Raw genomic sequence first — 5,421 nt, 5'->3', positions numbered from 1 at the left:
TGACCCCAGACCCAGCAGGTGGATCCAGGCTAACTTTCCCTAGCTCCATTTCTGAGACAGAGAAATGGAGGCCCAGTAGGGGTAGGAGAAGTACTGGCCCAAGGCCACAGAGAGTCAGCACCCAAGGGAGAGTCAGGAATCTTCTCACTTCCTCCCCTTCTCTACTCCCAATATTACATAAGTATCTTCAAGGTAGGTGCTAGGATAAAGATCCAGGAGGAGTGGAGAGAGGCACCAAAAAGCCCTGGTAGCTTCCAGAGGTAAGTGTAATTCAGAATTCCTAATGCTACACTTGTGCACACACACACACACCCACACACACCCCAAAGCCCTGAAGCTTGGCCAGCATATCTGACCCAGGAAGAAATGGCTCCAACCAAAGCTGCCTGGGACCTGAGTGGCCCAGATTTTCTTTATTTATTCTTCACTTTATAAAAGGCCTAGAGTCAGGTGGGGTGAGGGAAGTAAGGCTTGGAGCACTCCAGCGGGCCGATGGCAGACAGATTCCCCAACAGACTCATGGAAGCAAAGAGGCAGGGGAAGCCACCACACTGGGAAACCTGAAAAATAGAGACATTTACTGGCAAACTGTGACCATTCCCCCACCCTTTCCTCTCCTCTAAGGGGGTCACTGGCGCTGGACCTTCTATTCTGCCTAGGGCTAGGAGGAGAATTCGGCCACCTCTCCCAGCCCAGGAACCATGGGGAAAGTGGAGTGCCAGATGCTATTGCTAGCCTACACTTCTCCCTAAAGCCACCAGCACCTCTCTCACCTAAAGGTGATCTGGATAATTATCTGCCATCCTGTAATTTATCTGGATAATTATCTGCTATCCTGCACCTTGATCTTGACTTTACTCCTGCCTTTAGGAAGGAAGGGGCATTCAGAAGCATTGACAGCCCAGATGACATTTGCGATTTCTCTAGAGACAAGAGGAGATGCTAAGTTTTGAGTTTTCTCAAAATATCTACACCTGAATGAAAAAATTGCAGCAAGATAGAAGAAACAAGTTCCAGCATTCTATAGCACTGTAGGGTAGATATAGTTATAATTATTATATATTTTCAAAAACCTAGATGAGGATTTCTAATGTTCACACACGCAAAAAAGATAATGTTTGAGGTGAGAGTTATGCCAATTACCCTTATTTGATCATTACATATTGTATGCATGTATTAAATATCATTCTGCATCCCACAAATATGGGATTTAATTGTATGCAAATCCCCTATTGGTGGGATTGTAATAATTGCAGTAAATTATTTGCTACATTATTATGCATCAACTAAAACTAAAAGGGAAATATCCGAACCAGTGTTTATTGTCTATGTTATTTGTCCGTGTTAACTGTCTACGTTAGTGCATAGATGCTGCAGAGTCCAACTTTATTTCCAGGATCCTGCTGAGCAACTCTGAGCAAATGCCACTGCTCAGCCCCTCTAGACTAGTTTCCCATACAAGGTTAGCCTTGGAGATTCTGCAAGCTCTGGCATTTCAGGCTCCATAGTCTGCACCTGCCTTCTTGATGTAAGAGGATAGTTTTCTGACAATGCAAGGGAAAACTCCACAGCCACCTAGGACCAGTAGCCAAGACCCTCTGCGCTGTCTAGACAGGAGGGGACTAGCAGCACCCGGCCAGAGAACAGGTCCGAGGCCACACAGTGGAGCCTTTCAGCTACTATGGAACAACCTGGATCCTGAGCCCAAGAGCAGGCTTCAGGGGCTGGGCCTAGCAGGAAAGGCAAGAGGTAAAAACCTCGGGAAGAGAGCAGGCTGCTCCACCGCTGACCCTCGCTGCAGTCCATTAGCACCTTCACTTTGCGCTACCTGTTCCCATCTTTGTCTGCAGTGGGGAAGGAAGCTGGAAGGAGGACAGGTCCTAATCTTTGCTAAGGAACAGAGGAAGAGGCTGGGAACTCAGGCAGGACCCATTCCTAACCCTTTCACTCCAATCCACTTCACTCACATTTCTCCAGCCTCAGGGAGACTCACTGCACTCACAGACTCACACTGATATGTCACAAGTATACCTTAGCACATATATATTCACCAATATTCACCCCTAAGCACATTCTCCTGAACACACTGATACATATCCATACCCTCTCACACACAAGCACAAACACAGTCACAGACCCAAAACACCTAGAAGGCACACATCTATGGGCTGTGATACCTGGAGCCATCATGATAAAGCAAAAAGCTACTTAACCCTTAAAACCCATCATGATAAAGCAAAAAACTTAACCCTTAAAACACCAATTTTTTTTTTTTTACTTCAAATATGGTGATAATCGATCTCTATATCTTTCTTTGGTTTCTCAACTACCAAGTTAGATTGCTTGTAATGATGCCAGGCAGATGTTCACTACTTGTATCTCCAAGACAATGCCCAGCACACAGTAGGTGCTCAGTAAATATTTAAGGAAGGAAAGAAGGAGCCAGACAAGAAAAAGATCTCCAGAGTTGGGGTCAAATTAATTCGCCTGTGTTTGAGCATTACCAGGTAATTCCTCAAACAGGAAAACTGTTCCTGGTCACACACTGAGCCCTGACACTGGTCTTACACTTTTTAGATGGTCAGCAGAAGGACCAAGGTGAGGGGTGTTCAGATCAGGGGTTGGAGAGGACACGTGGCTCTTCGGAACCGGAAAGGCTTCGTAGTTTGTCTGATGTCACATTTCAAGACCCATGGGTTTGTAAACAGACACTCACAATCAGTCCTTGCTCGATCCTTGATCTGCGATCCTCCTGCCCACCTTCGGGCTCCACATATCATAGCTGAAGTGGCCGAGATCTAGTGAACTGGGGCCAAAGCCAGCCTTAGGATACATATCCTCATACCGTTCAGATCCAGGGCTCATCTTCCCAGCTGCACAAACTGATCTGTTGTGTGACCCCCGCAAGGTAGGTTCCACTCTAAAGCGGAAATTAAGAGCTGTGCTGTCCTCAGAACCCCAAAGCTCCTGCCGTCTGGGTTCGAGGCTAATTTACGCGATAGCCTCACTAATTGCCCTCTTTGACTAAGGAGACTGTTGCGGAAGCGAGACCTATCTCAAAAAGATTTGCATGCAACTCAAAGTTGAGACAGAAGAGGCGTCGGGGAAGGAAGGCGTGGGCCAGGGGAGGGGTGTGGAGGTGGACTCCCCACACTCAACCCGAAGCCAGCACATTTGCATCTGAATAAGATGGGGCATCTAAGCCCAGGAGTCCAAACTGCACAGACACCTGCTGGGGGAGGGAGGTGCGAATCGAGGGTCCTCTGTAAGCACCGGTGAGTTAATCTGAACAATAAAGTCCACTCCTGTACCTCGGAGCTTCCCCCACCCTCCGCCACCACAAACACACTGGCAGTGTCTACAAAGATAACTTGAAATACACTTTTCACGTCTGCAGTGATTTTTATGAACCGAAGGGACGGATTTGAATTTTTTGTTCCCCCAATGATTCGCCCTTTCCAGAACTAAGATCCATGCAACCGCAGTTCCAAAGATCCTTCTGCCTGCGTAGACAGAAATGCCCCAGAAGTGAGAGCAGCCCGAGACAGCTTTCCAACGCCTGCAGAACCGAGCACAGATCTCCAAGTCCCGGGCTTCCCGTGGTGAAACGCGCTGAACCCGTGTAGCGGCATCGGAGCGCATCCTTCCCAGCGGAGCGCACTTGCGGGGTCTGATGAAAACCCCTCGGGAGCCGCATGTCTCTTAAATAACCGAGCAGAGAGTGGAGGGGCAGTAAAGACTGGGACTCGGTTACCTTCTACCAGACTACAAAATTTCGGCGAGGAGGCTGGCGTGCCAGGAGGAAGGCGCAGATCCCTGCGGCGGGAGAAATGCAACATCGCGGAGAGCGAGCGATGTCTGCTTGATAGGAGTCCGCGTGGAGCGAAAAGACAGAGTTCCGCAGGGACCCAGGACTCCAGGCTGAGAGAGAAGGGAGCGCCACAAACAACCCAGGAGGTGTCGGTGCAGAGTCCAGCTCCGGGTCGCTGCGGAGGAAAGGAAACCGCCTTCCTTCCCTAGCAGTCCAAAGCCTCCGGGCCTCCGGAGCGGCCACAGCCTAGGGCGGCAGCTCTCACTCTGCTACGGAAGGAGGCGGTGCCCGCTCCGCCCAGCGCCGCGCCGCGCCCACTAGCCCACGGAAAAATCCGTTCCCGAAACCAGAGCTGGGAACCTCGGTCCTGTCTACAGGTTCTCTGTTGGTACGTGTCTGCGCCGACCTTAAAGAACAGAGTAATTCCTCTCCAAAAAATCCAATCAACATTTGTTTTGCTCACAAACGCTTTAGGAGGATGAGTTATCCTGTCTGACCACTGCCCATCTTTAGTTTTCTTTCAGCGTTTCTCCAGAAACCTCAGAGCGCCAGCCCCAGAGACAAATGTGGGCTGGATGTCATCGTCCTGGTTGGCCCTTCTGAATGCCTCCCCAGGTCCCAGCCTAGACAGCTTTTTGAACCACTTATCGGAATTAAGTTAGGCGCAAACCCAAACTCACCCCACTTCTCTTTATAGCGTCATGCGTAGGGTTCGAAATAAACTACGAATTCGATCCGTAAAGACTGTAGGCGAGCTGCCTCCTCCCAACTCCCCCTAAACAAGAAATCTTACGAGGCACGCTCCACACTCAAAATCTTTTCTCCCTTTCTTTTGCAGGGTCCCTCGTTTAAACAGCGTCGGCGCCTTTATTCGCCTGACCCTGTGCGCAGGAAAACCCGCCTGGTCGGTCATTGTCTGGTCCGCAACTGCCCCCGCCCCCGCCCCAATCAGTGTCACAAAACGCCCCTTTCAACAGATTCCAAACCCTCTTCACCCGGGCTCACCGAGCCTTCAACTTCATTAAGTGCGCGCTACGGCGGCGCTGGAGGAGGCGAAGTTTAAATAAACCGGAGCGGAGAGGGAGGAGGGGTGGGCCTGGGGAGGGTTGCTAGTTGAAGCGGGGAGAAAGAAGTGTTTTTGAAAAGGGGAAAAAAGTCATCAGGGGAAAAGCGCTTTGTAACCACGAAGACGCGCCCGCTGTGGCGAGAACAAATTGGATATGGAGGGGAAGTGTCTGCCCCCACCTCAACTCCGGCTCCTGGGTGGTCCAAGGAGCTCCAGGAGAAAGAAAGAAAGATGGGGAGGAATAAGCGGTGAAAAGAATTAACCGCTTTAATTGGGCTGCAAGAGAGAAGTGCGGAGAGGCTCACCGATATGCTTCGATCACCCAAACCAAATACCTTTCAATAAAATAAAATGTCAGCTCTCAGCGGCGGCTGAAAAACATATGTCAAAGTTTCAGAATCAAGGCTGTTCTTCACAGCCCTAGAAAGTAAATCTACAAGCTGAGGGAAATTCGCCCGGAAAGACCCCCTCCCCTTCCCGGCCTCGGGCCTCCGGGCGCTGGATGAAAAGGAATGAAATTGAACGAAATTGAACGAAATGAAGT

At 49.9% G+C, this 5,421-nt stretch overlaps 1 long non-coding RNA gene across 2 annotated transcripts; it reads right to left on the bottom strand.

Moving 5' to 3' along the window:
* Positions 1 to 383: 383 nt before the first annotated feature.
* Positions 384 to 4,457, bottom strand: LOC144577153 (uncharacterized). Of its 2 annotated transcripts, XR_013520468.1 has the most exons (3): positions 4,275 to 4,457; positions 3,755 to 3,986; positions 384 to 560 (listed from the first exon to the last, which is right to left on the bottom strand). It is a non-coding gene; the product is annotated as an uncharacterized LOC144577153 (long non-coding RNA). The 2 variants fall into 2 exon arrangements; XR_013520467.1 differs by lacking the exon at positions 4,275 to 4,457 and having other exon boundaries at positions 3,755 to 4,079.
* Between the last annotated feature and the right edge of the window lie 964 nt (positions 4,458 to 5,421).

This window comes from Callithrix jacchus, chromosome 7, assembly GCF_049354715.1.
Source record: "Callithrix jacchus isolate 240 chromosome 7, calJac240_pri, whole genome shotgun sequence".
Taxonomy (NCBI): domain Eukaryota; kingdom Metazoa; phylum Chordata; class Mammalia; order Primates; family Cebidae; genus Callithrix; species Callithrix jacchus.
The sequence above is the reverse complement of the archived record's forward strand: the minus strand, read 5'-3'. Positions and strand labels throughout refer to the sequence as shown.